Source organism: Prionailurus bengalensis, chromosome E4 (genome assembly GCF_016509475.1).
Source record: "Prionailurus bengalensis isolate Pbe53 chromosome E4, Fcat_Pben_1.1_paternal_pri, whole genome shotgun sequence".
Lineage (NCBI taxonomy): Eukaryota > Metazoa > Chordata > Mammalia > Carnivora > Felidae > Prionailurus > Prionailurus bengalensis.
The window spans coordinates 51,700,221-51,723,879 of record NC_057360.1 but is presented as its reverse complement, the minus strand read 5'-3'; the positions used below and the strand labels follow the sequence as shown (position 1 = coordinate 51,723,879).

The window sequence follows — 23,659 nt, the reverse complement described above, 5'->3', positions numbered from 1 at the left end:
CTTAGCACCAACTACCTCAGCCCAAACCAGCCTCATTTCTGACTTGGACAATCTCTATATCCTCTAAATGGAAATGCTTCCTCTGTTTTTATGCTTGCCCCAAATAGATAATTCCCCAAATGATCTCATTTAAATATAGCAGATCCTGTCACTCCTGACTCAAATCCTTCCAAAGGCTTCCTATTGCTCTCAAAAAAATAAGTAAAAAGTCTGCTTTCCTTATCAACATTCTTTGCCTTCATTATGCCCCCTTTTCCTCTGCTTCTATTCATTCCTCTCTGTTTGGACCCAACTTTACCTCCATCCTATCATTTCAGCCTCACAACACAGATATCCCATCCCAGCCTTCACAGTGCTGGAGCCTGTGCTTAGACTGCTGGTCTCCAGTGTCCTTAAGACTTGCCTTCTTAGATCATTTGGGGTTTCTGCTCAAATACTCAAATATCGAGTAAAGATATTTTTTAAAACAAGACCCCCTGCTCTCCATTCACTCGTTCCACTTTGCTTATACTAAATACAACTACCTGGATTCAACATTTTGTTTTATATTTATTTTGCCTTTTTCTACTATACATCTCTTCAAGAGATGTATAAGATCATACCTTATATGATCTCACACTAAGGTATATTTAAATACTTCAAAATAATAATAATAATAAATTTTAATTTTTTCCTGTTATCATGATTACCAAATGTAAGAAATGTAAATTAGAAGAAAGTTGCCAACATTACATATCACATATATCAATTGAATTATGCATTCTCTTACTCTCTCTGCTTTGATTTTTGGTTTATTTCCCATTCATCAGATATTTACAAACATCTTTTTATTACATAGATTAGAAGAGTGGAAAGGTTCAAGTTTGTGGAGATTAACTGACCTTATTTTGAGTTCTAAAGTTTGTCAGTTAAACACCATTGTGATTTTGCCCAAGTCACAATTTTAAGCTCTGACTTCTTTACCTGTGAAATGGATATAGTAATATACCCTAAAATTTCTGCAATATAGCATTCTGAGTATTGACAATAAATTGGGACAATCTATATCAAGTATTTATCATTTTACCTTGCAAAAAGAGTCTCAAAAACTTAATTATCATTTGATATTTTTCCATTGGGTACACAAATATGGGTAATACATTTAAAAATGTCAAAATCTCTATTAAAAAAGGAAACATGATAGCAGTCTTCCCACAGGAGATTTGAAAAATAAATCATACTGTGATATATAAGATACTTTCAAAACTAATCAGCAGATTTACCTTGTGTTTGGGCTTTCATCTTAATATTATGTCCTTTATTATTCCTAATGTTAATTACATAACTATCATGAATTCTTTCACAAAATCTTGAACAATTAATTCCTGGCTCAGAAAATTAAAATTAACTTATATTTAAATAACCACTTCTTATATGTTCTTTTTGGAAATAAAATCCTTATGTAAATATGATTATTTTTAAATAATCTGTTCAAAGCACAAATATCACAATTTTAAACATGAAATGTTTTCTGGTCTAGTTTTGACAGTACTAAAAAATTTGAATGAAAAATTCTTTCCATTTTTAACTTGTTTTCTTACTTATTGAACATCTAATAGTTAAGCAAGCACAATCTGAAGTATATGTATAGTATTATAAATAATAGATGGTAGACATTTTTAAATGACATTTCACAGGTTATGTCAAAGAGGTAAAGACACTGATACTATAAACAGATTGACATTATTAAAGTATCCCTCACCTATGATTATGTTAAATACATTTAGAGAATCACTCAAGATAAAGGAAAAGAACAGCTCTGAAATTGATTTGGATTTTTAAAAATTATAATCTCAAGAAAATTACTGAAACCTAAGAATTAGAATAAACATTATCTTCATGAGGCCATAACAGATGAAAAATTTTTTTTGAAAAAAATGAGTCTTTGAATGTTTACATATTTAATTCTGTGATTTTTTTATATCTAGTCCATTATTCTATTGCAGTATAGAAAATACCACTAAACATATTTCATGTGTTCACAATCTATAAAGATAATTATTTTCCCAAAATTATGTTACCAAGAAAGAAATAGGTCAACATATCTGGATATTTTTAAGTCAAGAAAGGAGCTCATCGCCCACAAATTCATTTTGCCTTTAGGAAGAAAGATTTTCTTAATGCCAATTTTTACTGACCTTATTAGAATAAGAAGTATTTTTGATATGGCTAAATCATAGCTATAACTTTTTCATATATGAATGAATAGAATTACATAAAACTTATTATGCTGTTCCTCGTTTATATATAAAAGTAATGTAAGTTGTTTTATCAATAGATTTTGTTTAGTTTGTGCTCATATATGAAGAAAGGTTTTATCAAAAAGATAATTAACATTTCATATTCTTGATAGTAGGACATATTATAATATTGAGTGTAAGAACCTTGTTTGTTATAAATTAAAACCCTTAAGTCATATTTTAATAGCATAAATAACTGGTAAATTAACAATTTGGCCCCTGAAATAGAGTGAGAATTAACTTGTTTGATAGAAAATGTAAATGCTAAGTCTTTTAAAACTGAATACATATCTATCTATGTCTTAATTCATATTTCTACTTTCAAATTAAAATTGACATTCTGTCTTAATTCCACATGCAAAAATTAATTGCTTTATCATTATGGCTAGAGAAATAAAATATTTCTCTCTCAAAAAGAGAGTGGTCAAGGAATTTTAAAAAGAGAGGACACTTTTTAAGGATTTGCTTTGTATTTTTCCATCTTGCTTGAGATCAAGAATAAAGTATCCATATATATTCAGTAACCAAATAATGGTTTCAGTGTATAATGTTACTTTTTCCTCTTTATGATGGATGGAATTCTAGAATCTTGCAACAAAATGGTAAATAGATAAGTTCTGCCCTTATTCAATGAAGAAACAAGTACAATAGATAATTATGATGCAGCTTTGTGGTTCTATAATTCAAGAGGGGAGAAAAGAGTGAATTGAATAATATATTTATAAAATGAAAAACGTTATCTAAATTTTAAAATTATCTGATGAAAAGATTAACCATTTTGTTGAAATTATTTCAGTTGAACAAGAGAAATTCACTCTGTGTCTGTCCACTTGTGATGACTTCAAAGAATCCTTTAATTTTGAAAACAAAAATATTATTAATCCATAGTCTCTGGACTCACTCGTGATATATGGGGAAATAAACAGAAAGAAATAAAAATACAATATAAATAATAATCTGTGTTATAAATTTGCAAATAAAATATCACAAAACTTACGAAATAGAGTGTATAAATTTCCCTGAAAGACAGAAACAACATTTTATGGGGAAGGTAATAACTTAGTTGATTCAGGATTTATTTTTTAATCACATTAGCTTAAAAACTAAATTATAGTTTTCCCCATTGCTTAACTATCTTTCTCAAAAATGGTAACATTTCTGAATCTTCATATGGTAGGGCTAATAAAATAAGAAACATTATTTGTCTCACTATTTCTTTAATAAAGTACTAGAAGATAAGCCATGACTGCATAAAACAGAGATATAAATAACATTACAAATGGATTATTGAATATTAATATTAACGAATATTAAAATTTATAAAGTTAACAGATTTAAATAAACATATTATTATGAACCAATAGTGCATTTAGATGATTATTATGTTACAAATTATTTATTGGCAATTAAAATTCTCTTTTGTTTTATACCATATCTCAACTTCTTACGTTTTCTTTTTTGTACTTTTAGGTTTTCATTTTAAAAAAGATTAAATCTGTGGATAATCTTAAAACCCACCCACTGTATTTCAAGTATATGACTAGAGATTCATTATTTAACTTGTTGAATAATTCCTTTTGTCACCATTAACTCAGACTACTCCTATGAGAAGTAACTTTGTCTTTAAGATAATCAGATGAGTTATTTTTCTGGAGTAAATGGAAGTAATAATCTTGGTAACTCCTATCTGTATAGTAGTTAGTCTTGATGGTCATTTTATAAATTTATTTAGATTCTTAATGACTTAAGAGAATAAATAATGAGTCAATTTCTGTTTGAATGCTTTTATTTCAGGGTATTTTTCTTAAATAATAAATTTTACAACTTTTGTGTTGACTGTTTATATGGAAAATGCAATAGTGACACCAACATACATATATATGTTCATATATTAATCGTTAGAGGATTGCTGAAGTAACCAAGATTAGAGGGGCCAGCATTAAAAAAAGGGGGGTATCACTGAATGAAGAGCTGACATCTTCAGTGTTTTTTTTTTCCCCAGGACTTGCCTATACCAAGCATGGGGCAAAACTGAAATCTCATGTTTTGTTCAGGAAACAGGCTGCTTATGTATTTGGATTTAAAGCCTTGCTCTTACTATTTGTTTCACATTTGTTTCTCTCTTCTTTCCTTCCTTTCAACAGATCCCTTCTTCCATGTGTTTGTGCTGCATATTTTTTATTGTTGTTTGATAGTTTCTGTATTAGTTTCTTTTGTGTACTGTGACAAATGATCACAAACTTGATGGTTTACACAACAGAAATTTATTCTCTCACAGCTCTGGAAGCCAGAAGTCTGAAATCAGTTTCACCGAGTGGAAATCAGGGTGTCAGTAGGGCTTTGTTCCCTTTGGAGGCTGCAGAGAATTTGTTCCGTTGGCCTTCCAGCTTGTTGTGACTGTTGGCATACCTTGACTTGTGGCCACATCACCCCAAATTCTGTACCATGGCCATGTTTCCTTCTCTTCTGCATATGAAATCTCCCGTTGCCTGTTTTTTAGGACACGTGTAACTGATTAAAGGCCTACTCAGATAGTCCAGGTTAATCTGGCCATGTCAAGATGCCTAACTTAATCTAAACATCTGCAAGGAATATCTTTTCCTTATAAATTAAGATGTATAGGTTCCAGGACCTAATAGGACCTAATATCTTTGGATGTCCATTACTGAGCATTCTCTGTACTTATTCTAGAATTAATATACATCTATGATTTCATAGATTCTACTAAAAATTAAAACTTTTCAAAATGTATATGAATCCCTGAACTCACTGGTATTATATTGAAATAAGCAAGTCCTGTGAATTGAGGGATTTCTACTTCTGACTTCCATGGAGTAAATGGCTATCAGGTTTTCCTCCCTACATGAAAACAACAGGAACAGCAAACAAAGCAAAATACATGACACAAAACTTTTGAGACACTGGTTAGCTAGCAACAAAGGACAATGTTCCTGAGACATTTTGAGGAAAAAACAAAACTAACAAAAAAAAATAAAACAAGATGAATATTACAGTTGTCCCAGCTTATTAGATTGTGGGATAGGGAGAGGAAGCTGAGGCAAAGCCCAGCATAATCCCTAAGTTAAGGAGATGAAGCTGAGAGTAGGAAAAGTTCAAGGCACCTAGAGAGCATATGAAAAATCTCTGATAAGACAGAGCTACATGAAGAAAAAACCCTGGACATTTGCAGAAGTGGTCACCTAACCATTCAGTAGAATGGTAGTCAGTGTGTACATGGGAGAAAACTATGTATGGCTAAGGAGTAGGGAGAATTAAAGCAGTTGTTCTTAACCAAAGATAGTTTATTCTGCAGGAAACATTTGTCAATGTCTGAAGACAGTTTGGATGTTCACTGCTGGGATGTGCTACTGACATCTAGCTCATAGCATGCAGTGTTGCTGCTTAATATCCTACAATGCACAGGACTGTCACAGGTCTCACGATATAGAATTATCCAGATCAAAATATAAATAGTGCCAGGATTTATGGAATATAGAGTATAATACCTGCACTGTACAGGGATGGGAACATGGGCTCTTCTCATCAGTCAGTCTAGAAAATCTCATACTTCACAAAGTACCAAAAAAAGTCTTACTAGGGTAGAAAGGAATACTTTACTAGGGTAGAAAAGAATTGCTCTGCAGTACCCAAAAGGATCACACTATGTCTAAATAACCAGAGCTCAGAAGAAATATAATTATTTATAGAGATACAAAAAAATATCCAACATCCAACAAAGTACAATTAATATTATCTGGTATCCAGTCAAAGATTATGAGGCATCCATATCTCAGTTTAAAAGCTTTCAGTTTTCACCATTGAGTATGGTGTTAGATATGAGCTTTTCATAAATGCCTTTTATGTGGTGAGGTTACTTTGTTCTATACTTAATTTGTTTTGTTTGTATTGTTTTATTTTTTTTATTTTTTTAGACTTTATTTTCTTAAGGCAGCTTTAGGTTCACAAAAAATTGATGGGAAGGTACAGAGATTTCCCATATACCCCATGCCTTCACACATGCATAATATCCCCTATTGTCAACAATCCCCACCAAGTAGTACATTTGTTATGACTGATGAATCTACATTAATAAATCAACAATAATCAAAGACAGTAGTTTACGTTAGTGTTCACTCTTTGTGTTGTGCATTTTTTTAGGTTTGAACAAATGTATAATGACATGTTCTCATCATTTTCAGTATCATACAAAAAATATTCACCACCCTAAAGTACTCTTTATCATACCAAGTATTTTCACTGACCTAAAACACTCTGTTCTCTGCTTCTTCATCCCTTCTCTCCACCCTAATCCCTGGCAATCACTGACATTTTCTTATTGTCTCATAATTTTGCCTTTTCTAGAATGTCATATAGTTGGGTTAATAGAATATGTATCCTTTTCAGTTGGCTTCTTTAATTTAATGATATGCATTTAGGTATCCTCAATGGCTTTTTGTAGCTTCATGGATTTGATATCAAGCTGATGTGGCCTCCTAAAATGTGTTTGGAAGTGTTCTTTGCTCTCTTTTTTGAATAGTTTCAGAAGTGTTGCTAGGACTTATTTATTTATTTTTAATATGGTAAAATTCACCTGTTGCGGGCTTTCTTTGTGAAAGGTTTGTGATTAGTGATTCAGTCTCTTTATTATTGGTCTGTTCAAGCTTTCTATTTCTTCTTGATTCAGTTTTATTGTTTTAATTTTTTAAATATTTATTTTGAGAAAGAGAAAGAGCATGAGAAGTGAAAGGGCAGAGAGGGTGGGGAGGGGGAGAGAGAGTGACAATCCAAAGCAGGCTCTGGGCTGTCAGTGCAGAGCCCAATGCAAGGCTCAATCTCATAAACCATGATATCATGACTTGAGCAGAACTCTAGAGTTGGAGACTTAACCAGCTTAGCCACCCAGGTACCCCTCTTCTTGATTCAGTTTTGGCAGGTTCTATGTTCCTAAGAAATTGTTCATTTCTTCTAGGATATCCAATTTGTTAGCATATAATTTTTTTTGTAATAGTTGTAATAGTTTGTTTGACTTTTTTTCCCCCTGTGGCATTCCTCTTCCTTTATTTTTTATTTTGTTTATTTGAGTCTTCTCTTTTGTTCTTGGTATAGTTAGGGGGTTGTAGATTTTGCTTATCTTTTCAAAAAATTAGTTTTTTCAAATTTTCCCATAATTTTTCTATTCTGTATATCATAAATTTCTGTTCAAATCTTTATCATTTCCGTTCTCCTAATTTTGGGCTTAGGTTGTTCTTATGCCCAACTTTGCTTTTTCTTTTCAACATATTACTGGAAGTTCTAGCCATAGCAACTAGGCAAGGAAAAAAAGGCTTCCAAAATGGAAAAGAAGTAAAATTTCTGTTTGCAGATGACAGATTCTTATATGTAGAAAACCCTAATAACTTCACACACACAAACTTTTAGAACTAATTAAAAAATTCAGTAAAGTTTCAGGGTATAAAATCAACATAAAAATTAGTGCATTTCTATTCACCCATAATGAACTATCTGAAAATAACATTAAGAAAAGCAATCCCAGGGGCACCTGGGTGGCTCAGTCGGTTAGGCGTCCAACTTCAGCTCAGATCATGATCTCGCGGTCCATGAGTTCAAGCCCCGCATCAGGCTCTGTGCTGATGGCTCAGGGCCTGGAGCCTGTTTCAGATTCTGTGTCTATCTCTCTCTCTCTGACCCTCCCCCGTTCATACTCTGTCTCTCTCTGTCTCAAAAATAAATAAACGTTAAAAAAAATTAAAAAAAAAAAGCAATCCCATTTACAATAGCATGAAAACAAAAGTACTTAAGAATAAACTTAGCCAAGGAGGCAAAAGATCTGCACCTTGATAAATATAAAACACTGGAGAAATAAAGTAAAGCAGACAGAAATAAGTGGAAAACATCTTATGTTCGTGGATTGGAAGAAATAATATTGTTAAAATGTTGATACTATTTGATGTGATCCACAGGCTTTATGTAATCCTTATCAAAATTCCAATGACTTTTTTTTTTTTTTTTACAAAAATAGAAAACAATTCTAAAATACCTATGGGGGGAAAAAAGATACTGAATAGCCAAAGTAATTTTGAGCAAGAAAAATAAAATGGGAGGTTATCACACTTCCCTATTTCCAAATACATTACAAAGCAGCAACAGTCAAAACAGTATGGTACTGGTATTAAAACAAACAGATAAACCAATGGAACAGAATGGGGAGCCCAGAAATAAACCCACACTTATATCGTCAACTGATCTTCATCAGGGGTGTGGAGAATACACAGTGGCTATGATGACTCATCAGGTTGTGCAAACTAAATATGTACAGCTATCTTTTTTGTCAACCATTCCAAAATAAAATGGTTAAAAAAAAAAAGAGGAGGCATCCAAGGAAGCAGGAAAAATGAAACATGTTAATAAAAGTAATGATGTCATCAAAATTGAATGAGAAATGAGGCATATGTTATAATTAGCAGGGGAGGTTATTAAAACAAGAATTATAATTGTATTTCAAAGGTTCAAAATTTAAATAGATGCATGAAATTTGACTCTTTCATGTCTTAATATAATCGTCATGTAAAACTTCAAAAGCCAAATAAATACAGTCTTACATTGTATTTATTTAGATTCATACAATATTTAACATTTTGTATATTCTTTAATCCTTTCTTCATTTGCTATTTTCCATTCAGAGCCATTTTTTATCTCGAAGTCTCTCTTCAGTTATTTTTACAACGGCTGGTTAATGTGAAATTCAAATTTAATAGTATGAAAATTATTTCATTTTTCGAAATATTTTTTTAAAATAGAATTCTAGCATTCAGTACTTGAAGATATTATCCATTGTTTTCTGGCTTTCCATATTTCTGTTGATAATTTGACTGTGGTTTTATCTTTGCTCCTTTAATGATAATATATTTTTTCTACTCTTGCTCATAATTTTTCCTCTGGGTTTTAAGGAGTTTTTTTTTTCCCTCTGATACACCTAATTTTTATTTTATTTATTCAATATGCTGTTCTTAATATGAACCAAGTCTCTATGTACACCATCCTTTCACAGTGTATTTAATCCACGTTTTTCTCAAAATAATTACCTCTGTCATAGTCTCCTCTCATTTGGGGACTCATTACATGGAGGATTGCTGAACTTCTTTTTTTGTGTGTGTAACAGTCTGTCAAATGACTCATCTCTTCATACTTTCTATGTAAGTTTTGTCTCTTTATGATCAGTCTGGATATTTTTTCTGACCCTTTCTCTTTTTTTAAAAAATTTTTAAAATGTTTTTATTTATTTTTGAGAGAGAGAGAGAGGGAGTACTAGTGAGGGATGGGCAGAGAGAAAGGGAGACACAGAACCCGAAGCAGGCTCCAGGCTCCAAGCTGCCAGCACAGAGCCCGACATGGGGCTCAAACTCACAAACTGCGAGATCATGACCCAAAGTTGGACACTCAGCTGACTGAGCCAGAAGCCTCTTTCAGACCCCTTTTCTTAGTCATTATTACTATCTGCTGCTGTCTTGCATACTATTAATCTGTTTATTTCTTAAATCTTATGATTTTCTTTTTCCTTTCTAAAATTTGTATTGAATAATGTAGACTCCAGATTTCAGGGAGTAATTTTCCCCCTTATTGAACATTCTGCTCAGAAATTAATAACAAAATATTTGAGAGATCATAGATGATAACTACCATATATTGATCACTTCTGGATCTATTCTGTTGTCTGCCCCATCTACCTCACAGGACTATTGTATGGATGAAATCAGAAAACTGATAGACATTTCTTTGAAAAGAATAAAGCCTAAAGTATATTGCAATTGTAAGAAATGGTTTTCTGTGTTTACCTGACATCAGTTATTTGACAACATCTTGAATTTTGTCATCTGGTTCTATTTATCACACTGCTTATTTTCTTTTTACAGAATGATTGGAATTGCATATAAAAAATTTAAAAGTTCTTGATAGTATCTTTCTGCAGAGGGGAATTAACATTATTCCACAGGTAATTATAATAGGATTAGATTTCTTATATCTAAACAGTAATTGAATTGATTCATGTGAGAATTTAGTTTTGAAGAGGATTGAACTATTTAATTTTAATCTTAATGTATAGCCTTTCTGGGGTTTTAATTGAAATCAAGGATATTTGCCAAGAACACACCTCCGTGGATATTTTTTAAAGTCTCATGTTTGTTTCCTCGGTCAATGAGACTATAAAAAGCTCTTCAGAGTGACTAGCTCCCTAGCCACTATGTTCTGCTTGGGTTCAAGATTTCTTGTTTGTAAAGCTTGGGGATTAGTAAGTTCACTGGGAGAAATGTCTCACATTGTGAGGCTTAGTTCCCTACAGTTCCCTTTTCTCCTTAAATTTGATCCCTCATGTCTCTACTGTCTTGGTAGAGCTTCATTGTCAATTTTGTCTCCTCAAGCATGGGACACTTCTGTAGCATCTATGCTTTTACTTTCTCTTTGACCCTTGTGTCCTTGTTTCTAATTGTAAATATCTCGGATAAAAAACAGAAGCTGGACTTACCGAAGCGTATGCATAAACTTATTTGTATGATTGTCAAAAAAAGAAGAAACAGCATCATTTTCTATCAGACTGAATCTATTAATGTGAATGTGCACACCAATTAGTTTTAGCCCAATGTGCTAGCTTCAGCCACTGGGACCTGATGATGGACATTATTTTAAAAGTGAGTAATTAGAAATTCCTTGTAATATCATAGATCAAAAATCCAAATATCAAGGAAATAGTAATGGTGGTGTAGAGTCATTATAAGTGGCCTGCCCATCCACCACCTAATCATGTCATCCCTGGAGGTCCCATAATAGCCTTCATTAAATTGTTGAGAAATTTACTGATGTAGTAATGGCCACAATAATTGAAAAATGGTTCAAGTGTCATTATCTGAAAAATAGGAATGCTGGGAAAAGATATTAAAGATGAAGCTCTCCCCCTGCTTGTTAAGATGATGAGATGACAGAGACCAGAAAATGATATTTAGCTCACATAGATCAAGTGACTAAGGAGCCCATACCAAGTAGCTGGTAGTGTGATAATGAGAATGTTCTGACCACAGGAATATTTTATATTTGTTGAATTGAGTTTGCATTCTCTAAATCAAAGTAGATTTCTCTTCCATTAATGCCCTCCGTGGTTAACAATAATATGAATATCTTCTTCAAGGTGATTTTTCTAACACAGTTGTTTTACTTGTTCATTACACACCAGACCCTGGTCCAAGGTGAGATGAAAAAAAAAAACAACAAAAACCTTCTAATCACTTGATCACAAATGTGTGTGATTCTTATCACAATGCACTCATACAGAGACAGAAACATCTGCAAATATAAATAGTACAAACCTCAGAAAAATATATAAGCAATCCTTATTAAGGATGATATGTTTTTCTAAATGCAACAAATATAAACATGACCTTTCATGCAGAATAGGTACAACTCAGCATAATGACACTATTGCAGTTCTTTCTCTAGCACAATACATGTGTGTGTGTGTACAATAGCCAGATTCAGTAGAGTATCTTTTCAGTGAAGAAAACTGTAAATTCTTAATAGTTAACATTATGACACCAAGACTTGGTAGAAGTTTGAAGTTCAAATTTGTCTTGATCACGGGTCAGGTAAAATTCTGTGTGATTTCTTTCCTCATTCATTCCTGCAAGTTTAAGAGCTAGAACCTAGATATTCTGTTGCTTAGGTGGGACTCCCATCTTCAACATCCACTCCAAGAGCTATGGAAAGAGTCTAGATTGTTTGTTATTTTAGTAGTAAATTTATGAGGAGGTGTCTCAAAAATGTGCAGGTTTTCAATTTGTCCTAGGTGATTCTGATGTTGAATATGCTTGGGAACAAGTGGACAAGGGAGACAGTGAAGAGTAAGAGTAGAAAATGCCCTAACACCACACCCTAAGGAACTTTGACATTCATTTCTAGTAGAAGATTTTTGGCTCAGCAAGGGATATAGTTTAGCTTAAACTAGTAAAGTATCAGAAATAAATGTGTGCTGGGGCACCTGGATGGCTCAGTCGGTTAAGCATCTGGCTCTTGATTTTGGCTGAGGTCATGATCTCACAGTTCATCAGATTGAGCCCTACGTCTGGCTCTGCACTGACAGCATGGAGCCTGAGCCTGCTTGGGATTCTCTTTCTCTCCCTCTCTCTCTCTCTCTCCCTCTACCCCACTCACAGTCTCTCTCTCTCTCTCTCTCTCTCTCTCTCTCTCTCTCTCAAAACAAATAAACGTTTAAAAAAATACTATGTTCTATACTGTGAGGAATTGACTTCAAAGAGCATTTCAAGAATGGTTGGTCAAATATTTTGAATGTTCTAAAGAAGATAAAAAATGGAAAATGAAAAATTCCATTTCAATTTAACCACTTATTAAGCAAGGTCATTTTCAGTGAAGTGTAGGAAAAAAGGGAAAAAATAGAGTAATTTCAAAAAAGAGTGGGGTATAAGGAAGAAAAAACGTTAGGTATTCGTTAAATAATTGTTGAAGAGAAATTAAAATTACATGCAAAGATGTATCTTTCAAAACCTAATCTTCTAGACTAAAATTATCCTATTTTAAAAAAACGTTCTCCCTACTCAAAATTGTTTGTATCATTTGCCTAAAATTATTCACACAAGTCAATAATTTAATCTGTTAAGATAAGAAAATTGTAATTCTATTATAAGCATAACAGTTGTGGATTTAGCCGAGAGATAATAGCAAATGTCTATTATAAAGGGTCTATTATAATTGACTTTAAACAGTTGAAATTCTGGGGCACCTGGGTGGCTCAGTTGGGTAAGGGTCAGATTCTTTATTTTGGCTCAGGCCATGATCTCAGGGTTGGTGAGACGGAGCTCACCAGGCTCTGTATTGATGTGATGGAGCTGCCCCTCTCCCACTCATGAGCACATGCGCTTGCGTTCTCTCTTTCTCTCTCTCTCTCTCTCTCTCTCTCTCTCTCCCCCTTTCTCTCTCTCAATAAACAAACTTAAAAAAATTAGTATTATGTTTTATATAGCTAAAATGTTTCATGGAATATCTATCAATGTTCTTTTCCTAACAACCATAATATTAAAGCAAAGAGAAAAATACATTATAGTGTTCTAAAAGCAAGCCAAGGAACTGCGAAGCGGAGTGATGAAGAGTATGAATATGATAAAAGTAAATAACAAAGACTTGAAAAAAAGCAGCCAAAATATGTTCAATGTGTAACAAATATTGTGTCAACTGTTTCTTAAAAATGTAACTCTGAAGCAACTTTGATGTCAAGAAAGTTGATAATGAGGATATTCTAAGTAAAAATTTAGTCGGCTAAATACAGGTTTTAATGGAAACAAAGCATATATATATATATTTTTTTAAATACTACCATTTGATATACATATTCATCAGAGCTAATTCATCCAGCTCCAATCACATCTTATTTTAAGTTCAGAAGCACTGGCAGTTTTTGCCTTTATTATGAGAAAATGACAATCACATTAGAAAGCCTTGTCATTCTCCCAGTAATGAGTTTAATATGACATTTGGGAAAGTACTTTGCTGTGACTAGAATAGCAATGTTGATTTTACATTTTAAAAGATGCTTCAAAACACATACAGTGAAAACAGTTTCATACAGGGTTTTATTTTTCCACCCATTTCAATTTGAATGTGAGTTAAATTCAAAATTACAGTAATTGTGAACTGTTTTCATGTTACGATAAAGTTTCAAATTGTGGGCTAAGTCTTATTCTAGAAGCGGAATCTCATCAATAGAAAATGATTTTCAAAACTGCTATTATTGATTTTTAGTCTGAGAAATTTCCTTTATATGCAGGGCAAATTCTGATGATTGCACATTAAATCAGAAGTATTAAAATGAACACAATTGCTATCCTTCAGTCACAGTGAAGTAACGAATTTTTGTTAGTCCAACCTTTTTAAGCTATTATATCTGGTTTTAGAATTAAAACTTGTATGGATCCATATTTAAGGGTATTTGGAAGAAAATGAGAGATGACTATTCTAATACAGTTTATTTCTAATCAATAATATTCATTTGTATTTTGCACCCTGCAGTTCTTGAAACTGTCATTTCATAAAATAAAAATGACACTAAGTATTGTTAAAGCAAAAATTGCACCAGATACAGTAAATGGGTAACGGAGATTTTATTGGAGGCTCTTTCAACAGCGAAGAGAGAACATAAGTCTAACTGTTTTTAAAAAGAGGGGCCAAGGGAGTTTTAAGAGCAGAGTTGGGGGAATCCTAGGCCATCTGTGTTTGCTCTTTGGACTTACCCATAGGAAATGTAAACTTTCTCCTCTCTTCATGACAGGAGGTAGCTTTAGGACTCTGAATAAGATGCTCACTAAGGCTAGGCTCCAATTCCCCACACTAGGAGATGGGGTAGCTAGCTATGAAAGTCAGTCCTGGGTTATAAAGCTGCTCAAAGACTTTGGAAAAAGATTTACATCTCAAAGAGGCAGGGGAAGAATTTGCAATTAGAAGTGATTTAAAAGCAAATGCTCCAAGAAAGGAGAGTGGAGGGACCTCTTTGGTTAAGCTATTTGGATTCTGTGAAGGCCAGAATAGGAGGGAGGTCATGTGCCTAGAGGAAGGAAGAGATCTGCCTCAAGTTTACTTAAACTTAAGGAAATATTCAGGCTATGTTGGCCAGTGTTTTTTTTTTTTTAATTTGTTTCTGAGGTTATTTTTAAAAAGCAGTTTCAGGTTCACAGCAAATTGAGAGGAAGACTGAGTTCTCCCATAAACTGCTGCCCACTCACATTCATAGCCACCCTCATCTATCAACACTGATAGATGTTACATTTGTCAAAATTGATAAACCTACATTGACACATCACAATCACCTAAGTCCATAGTTTACATTAGTGTTCACTTTTGATGTACATTCCGTGGATTTGGATAAATGTATAGTGACATATATCCATCATTATGATACCCTACAGGATGACTTCACAGCCACAAAAATTCTCTGTTGTTCATCTGTGTTTATATTTTAAAGAAAAAATAAGTTCAAATGTCTTGGGTTACTATTTTCTTCAGGGTATTGTAATATGTGATTTCTCTTTTCCCTTAATTACCCATTATGTTTAGTGTTAGGGTCAGTCGTAAGGCAGGGTAAAGATAGGAGTCAGAGGCTAAAAAATTTTAGCAGTCAAAGGCTTTATTTGGGAACTAAGGTCTCGGGCAAGGTTCCATGACTCAGGGAGAGAGAGAGAGAGGAGTCAGGGAAGTCGCATCCAGGTGTGGTGGGGTGGGGTTTTTAAGCTGCAGCGGTTCGGGGTTTAGGTCCGGCTGGGCCTTTTTCCCGTCTGGTCGGTCGTGCTGTCGCTGGGTGATTGGTTGACCTCCAATTTGTTCTGGCAGCTACTAGGGGCTTTTCCTTGGGTTGTGCTAGCAAGATGGCCGTCCCCTCTACTGTGGTTCTAAGAACATCCTAACAATTGGATCTTGAAGTTTGGTATTTTTATTAGGATATGGCTTTTTTGTTTATCAATTTACATCATTTTTCCATAAGGTATTACGTTACCTTTCTTTTTTTCTTAAACATCATTTATTTTTGAGACAGAGACAGAGCATGAACGGGCAAGGGGCAGAGAGAGAGGGAGACACAGAATCTGAAGCAGGCTCCAAGCTTGGAGCTGCCAGCACAGAGCCCCATGTGGGGCTGGAACCCATTGACCACGAGATGATGACTTGGGCCGAAGTCAGACATTCAACCAACTGAGCCACTCAGGTGCCTTTTAAGTTACCTTTCAATATAGATGTTCAGATTTCCTTTTTATACATAAATATTTATTTTCATATGAAGAACTTTACTTGTTCTGTTTTCTTCTCCTTTACATACCTATATTGCATCCTATTTGTTCTTTATCCATTTTCACCAGTGCTTTTCTATTGCTATTTGTGTCTGCTATTTCCATTTATTTTCACGTTATTTAGATGCCTTTCGCTTATACTATTTCTCTATTCAGATGTTTGTGCATTTTAGTGTATGTAATACACAGTTTATGAGTATCTTTTTCTTATATTATTTTGTTAATAGTTAACTCACATTTTATTTCCTCCTGTTAATTTATTATTTACTTTATTAGATGTATATTTTTTAATATCAAAGTCTAATTGCTTTGAGGTCTTAAAGAAATATATCTGAAATTCTATGTGTATTCCTAGATTAGTTATTTTCTGTGGTTTATTTTACATATGCTTTTTTATAAAATCCTCTTTTATCCATATTTTGGTAAATCTACTCATAAATCCTTAGTTGGTTCTTTGGTCACTTTTCATTTCTGAATAGGTAGATCCAACAGCTATATATTGAGAAACAGTGTGGAAAGAAATAAAAGGAAAATCTAAGTGTGTTGATGGAAAATTTTGAATATATTACAAAACATATTTTCACACACAAAAACTATGCCCCCTCTGATTTGAAAACATGCTTCCCCTGAGTTATTTTTAAAATATCTTTCATTTGAAAAATAGTTGGCTCAGGAAGCACCATAAAATATAAGATGAAAAAAAATATATAGCATTTATTAAGAAAGTAGATCTTGGGGCACCTGGGTGGCGCAGTGGGTTAAGCGTCCGACTTCAGCCAGGTCACGATCTCGCGGTCTGTGAGTTCGAGCCCCGCGTCAGGCTCTGGGCTGATGGCTCAGAGCCTGGAGCCTGTTTCTGATTCTGTGTCTCCCTCTCTCTCTGCCCCTCCCCCGTTCATGCTCTGTCTCTCTCTGTCCCAAAAATAAATAAACATTGAAAAAAAAAATTAAAAAAAAAAAAGTAGATCTTAAAATTTATTATCACAAGAAAAAAATGTACAAGTATGACAGATGTTAACTAGGCTATTGTGGTCATCATTTCACAATATATATAAATATTGAATCATTATGTTGTACACCTAAAACTAATATAAAGTTATATGCCTGCATTAAAAAAAAGAAGAAGAAAAAAGAAAACATGTATTGGGTTACAAAATAGTAAAAATATAATTCCCAGTGGTTTACTGTGACAGTGGATATTTCACACTCCGGTAAAGTGCACTGTGAAACATGAAGATACTATGACTAAGTCTCCTTGTAATGATTCAGTGATGCAGGCTGTTTATTACCAGTTAAAACAACATTATTTTTCTGTTACTGTTTTATTACATTTCATCTTTTACCCAAAACACTACATTGTAAAATAAAAATACAATAATTTCTCTTCCAAATTTCTCAAGTAAAAGCATATTGTAAATATCTATTACCATTAATATTTACTACATTGTAAGAAAAACAGCACAATTAAAATGCAAAGGTCATATGCTCAGTACCTATAAGAAAGAGTTCCTCCTTTTAATTGAAGTCATTAAGCTTTGTGAGAACCCCACTTTATTGTTTTATAATATTAACTCCATTACAAACTGGCACATTTCCAAACACCTGTTTTTGGAGACTCTGACTAGATGTCTGGCACTAGGAAACCTTTACCATTACTCTCATGATATACTATGGTAGTGGAGATTAAAGCATGAGTGAATGTTGGGTAGATGAAAAAGGATGAGGAAATTATTAAGGAAACTTCTATATATAAAGCTATTCCTGTTTAAAACCTGTTCAGAATACATAGATATGTTTACATATTTAATCATGTTATTTGATCATCTGTTAGCATTTGTGTGAATACTCAATATATCAGATAAATCTAAAACATATGAATTGCATTATTTTTGTATTGGTCCACTGATCAAAACTATGTAACTGTAATTGCCCCAAGGCAATACAACCCAAGCACAAACTGTATTTTTTTGTCCATAATAGAGTGAAACTACATTCATAGAGAAATGATTGGAATTGCAGGGGTTTTTTCTTCAAATAGATGATTTTAATGTTAATTTGGTCGCATTTACTGTAATAATCACACACGTTCATTCAAAAAATTAAAAATAACTAGGACTTAACACTAATAAGCCCTATGATTAATACTGTAGTTCATAGAAGCACAGATAGAGAATATGAGGAAAAATATAAAATACTGATTTATGTGTGTTATCTCTTTCATTGCTCTTGGCTACTACTTATATAAGACTTTATTTTCTATGTCAGTGGCATTATGTGTTCTATAGTATTCAATTAGATGGAATGTGAGACTTATTTTTAACTTTTGAAAATGGGTGCATGAGTGACGCCAACAAAGGAAGGTTTTATATACTTAACACACTTTATGACAAGTCTAGCAATCTTGCAAAAAGGGTAAAACTTTCATTTCTAATTTTCTGGATATTGCTGTGGTTTATATAATGAATAGAATAAGATAATACAAATATATCAACTAGTAATGGAAATGAAGAGTTTAATAAATTATATGCTACATTAAACAAAATAGGGAAGATTTTAGTAAAGATATATGAAAGTTAAAACTATAAACATAAGGTATGCCTAGGTGGCTCAGTTGCTTTAATGTCCAACTCGATTTTGGTTCAGGTCACCATCTCATGGTTTATGGGTCTGAACTCTGATAAGGCTTTGTGTTGACAGAACAGAGCCTGCTCAGAATTCTCTCTCTCCTCTTCCTCTGCTCCCCCTTTCTCTCAAATAAATGAAAATATTAAAAAAAATATGTAAACATAAAAGCATGATAGTTGAGGAAAAAATACTTGTTTTCTCAATTTTGTACATATCCAGTAAACCCTGCATCATCATGTGCATCACACAGGCAGTGGTTTTCTCAATTAACATATATTTCAAAAATGTGTGAAGCAATATTAAATGTGGTTTAAGAGGACATTCAAATGTAGTTAAAGTATTAAATAAATAAGGTTCATAAACACCAAATTTAGAATTCTTTCCTCTTGGAAAAGTTTTAGGAAATATGTTGAGGGGCTCCTGGCTGGCCCAGTTGGTTGAACGTTGCACTCTTGGTTTCAGCTCAGGTCACGATCCCATGATGGTGGGATTGAGCCCCTCATTCATCTCTGTGCTAAGCATGAAGCCTACTTAGAATTCGCTCCCTTCCTCTCCCTCTATGCCCCTCTCTACTACTCAAACACACTCTCTCTAAAACAAAAATTAAAAATTTAAAATAAGTAATAAAATTAAAATTAAAAAAAAAATAAAAGGAAATGTTATTTATTTTTTTTATGTTTTAAGCTTAGTTATTTATTTTGAGTGAGAGAGAGAGACAGCGTGACTTGGGAAGGGGCTGAGAGAGAGAAAAAGGCAGAATCCCAAGCAGGTTCTGCACTGCCAGCACAGAACCCATTGTGGGACTTGAACTCAGGAAACCAGCTTATGACCTAAGCTGAAACCAAGAGTTGGACACCTAACTGACTGAGCCACCCAGGCACTCCAGGAAATATGTTGGCAAATGGGATATTGGGGCTTCAGTTTTTCCATAATGTTTGCTTCTTAATGAAAAAGATCTGAAATAATTAGTATTTCATAGAATTGATGGATTGATACCCAATTTTTCTTTATATTTTTATTTCATGTTTTGCTTGATAGGCAGTAGTAAATTTTTTTAAATGACATGCATTAACAATCAAGTCTGTTTACTGTTGTTTATTTTTTTAATGCTTATTTATTTTTGAGAGAGAGACAGAGCACAAGTCGGGGAGGGGCAGAGAGTGAGGGACACATCGAATCCAAAGCAGGCTCCAGGCTCTGAGATGTCAGCACAGAGCTCGATGTGGGGCTTGAACTCACAAACTGTGTGATCATGACCTGAGCTGAAGTCCGATGCTTAACTGACTGAGCCACCCAGGTGCTACTGTTTACTGTTGTTTAAAATTCAAATTTGTATGACAAACCATAGAGCAGATATTTGTTTCCTTCATAATACTGATATGACTTTTCTTACCTTGGAAAAGTAGAAACAAAGACGAGAATACCACATCATGCTAAGTAAGTTTTAAATACAAATATACCAAGAATTAAACAGTATTCTTTACTGTTTTAACTAAATTAAATCTATTTTCCTAAATAAAGGTAGAGCATTTCATGTAATTAAATCCCTAAAACTGACTTTTTTAAAGTTTATTTATTTGTTTTTGAAAGAGAGTGAGTGGGGGGAAACCGTGTAAGTAAGAACACAAAAGCGTGTTTAACTTTGAGTTATTTATGACATTAATGAGGTTAATCATGTGATTTTTCTCTCTCGGCCTTATCAGTATGGTAGTCATATTCATTAACTTCCTAATATTGAATCATCTTTAAGTTTCTAGAATTAATGACACTTGGTGAAGATGCATAATTTTATATGCTTTTACTCTGTTAACTAATATATATCTAGGATATATGGCTATTTAAGTTAGTTTAGGTTATAATTTTATGTTCAAAGATTATAACCATTAAATTTCAATATTATACGTGCCGCATAAAAAAGAATTTGGAGTATTTTAAGTGTCATTATGCCTCTGGTGTTTGAAATTGTGTTGTACCTGTGGCCTTTTTCTGGAATAGGAGTTTAGGAGTAATTATTATCTATATACAAGAACTATAAAGATATGACCCATATGGGGAGAAAAGCAAATCAGTCAAATCTGGCCTAGAAATGACCTAGATGATAGGATTAGTAAGCAAGAATATTACAATGATTATTAAAAGTATATTTCAATTATTATTAAAGTATGCATTTCATATCAAGAAGATACAGGAAATATTGAGAATGTTAGAAGGAACGTGGAGTAGTAAAGAAGTCCCGTATGAAAACTCTGCACATAAAAACTACAATATCTAGTATATCAGAAGGGAGGTTAGTGGGGGGACGGGTGAAATAGGTGAAGGGAATTACGAGTACACTTATGATGAGCACTGAGTAATTATCTATAGAATTATTAAATCACTATATTATATACCTGAAAGTAATAGAACATTGTATGTTTATACTGGAATTAAAATGAAAATTTAATTATAAGTAAATAAATATCCCCTAAAAAAAACTACAATATCTAAAATTAAAACACACACACACACATACACACACACACACAAACCAATTGTAATATGTAAACTCTACTTACATTCTTGTGAAAAGAAAGATGACTTTAGGAGACGTTCTGAAAAGAACTGGTGAAATTTTAGTGTGGACTGGATACTAGAAAATTTCATCAAGCTATTGTCAATTTTTTTTCAAATTATGTTATTTTAATTTATGTAAGAAATCTCATTTTTAAGAGATACATACTGAAGTCTTAAAAATATACTACATGGGATTAACAACAGATTATACATTATAGGAGAAAAATAATTTTAAAACATGGAAATAGAAACTAAAATGAAATAGGAAGAAAAATAAATAAACATAGCATCAGTGAGTTGAGCCACAAAATAAAGCAATCTCATGTAGGCCAAATTAAATTGGAGTTTCTTAAGAAGAAGAAAGAAATGGGGGTAAAAATGATATTTAAATAAATATGTCTTAAAAAATAAAAATTTTATGAAATGATAAACTTACAAATAAGCTAAAAACAACAAAAAATAAGAAACATAAAGAAAACTACACTAAGTCACAATGTAATCAAATAGCCTAAAACCAATGGCACAGAGAAACTCTTAAAGGGAGTCACACACACACATACACACACTTAACATATACTAGCCATCCTCCAATGGTGCAGGGAGCCTGTCTTGAAGAAGGCAACACCACTCATGAACCCCTAGGCAGTGCTGACTGTTCTAGTCAAGAAGACCAGACCCAGGCAGAGGAGTGTCCTCATCACTACCAACAGCCACCATGCCCAGAGTACACACAGAAGAATCATCTTCAAAAGAGAATTCTTACCCTTCCAAACCGGTGGTGGGGATTATTTACCCTCTTCTACAAAGATCAGGGATATCATTGATAGTACTGACAAATTTGTGGCCAGAAACAGACCTGAATTTGAAGCTTAGAATATAACAGAATTAGATAGCCCTCAGTACAACTTCCTAAACCCCAGTGACCCTTACAATGCCTACCACCATCACTAGGTCAGTGAATGCAAGGAGGGGAAGGCTCAGGAGCCCTCAGCTTCCATCCTCAAGGTTATCAGGCAGCATTAGAAGCAAGCCACCCAACAACAGCTGCCCTAGAATGCTCAACCCTAGGTAATTCAGGAGACCATCATGCCCAAAGAGCATGTTTGACTTCATCATAGCATACCCCTCCATCTCATAATCAACCTGAATCTCAGCCTTCAACCTGGATGTGATGAAGCTGATGGCTCAGCCTGTGGCAAGGAATGGGCACTTGTTTCTGACGCAGCTGATACAGAAAGAATAGCACAGCTACCAGTTTGACACTACTTCACCATGCTGGTGGAACATTATTCCAAGGTCTTAATTCCACCCAAAGGCTTATTTGCAAAGCTCAAAAAAGAAGGGCACCTGGGTGACTCAGTTGGTTGAGTGTCCAACTCTTGATTTCAGCTCAGGTCATGATCCTAAGGTCTTGGCATCTTCTCTTTCTGTGTGTCTCCCTCTGCCCCTCTTCCCTGCTCACACACACACACATACACACACACACACACTCTCTCTCTCTCTCTCTCTCTCTCTCTCTCTTTCTCTCTCTCTCTTTCTCTCTCTCCCTAAAATAAAATAAAATAAAATAATCTCAAAAAGAGAAGATTTGGACCAGGTATGTTACTGAATGGAACAAGCCAAGTTCCAAGATGAGAAAAAGAAGAGGAGAAGGCGCGAATGTACATTTGCAAATCATCAGATCAGTCTGGTGGAATTGGCAGAAACAATGGACTTGAACTTTTCTCCCTTCACCACCTTGAAGAATCTGGGAGCCCAAAATCTCATTCAGGAGCACTGGGAAAAGTTTGGGGAGGGTGGGGTGGTCAAGATAGGGGCAGAGTCTGATGAGAAGGTTAAGAAACACTACAAGGTACAGTAGTGTCCATCCCAGCTAGATCAGGACGCCGAAGTGCAAGACAAGAATGAGGGTTCAGATGATGAAGAAGGGCAGAAAGTGTCCAACCTTCAGAGATCTATGCTTCCACCTCTGCCCTTGACTGCAGACCAAGTCATTGTATACAGGGACTGTGATCCCAAGGCTCTCAAGCCCTGCTCAAGATAAATATTTTGTGTTCCCTATCTTGGGAGAAAAGATTTTGGCCAAAAGACATATAGGAAAATGTCATCAGGCTCAGAGGACAGCAGCATGGGACCAAAGAACACACAGACACATTATATACAGAGTTACAAAGATAAATCTTATTCTTACTGAAACTTCTCTTTGAAACAGTGTAAGTCAGAACACAGAGGAGAAACTTCTTAAAGTACTGAAAAGATAAACAAACAAACCTGACAACTTAAGAGATCTACTCCTGTAAAAATATCTTTCAAAAATGAAGGAAAAATAAGGACTTTTTTAAGACATAACAAACTGAGAGAAATAAAAAC

At 33.8% G+C, this 23,659-nt stretch overlaps 1 pseudogene; it reads left to right on the top strand.

Moving 5' to 3' along the window:
* Positions 1-21,740: 21,740 nt before the first annotated feature.
* On the top strand, positions 21,741-23,388 carry LOC122476253 (annotated as a pseudogene).
* Positions 23,389-23,659: the final 271 nt, after the last annotated feature.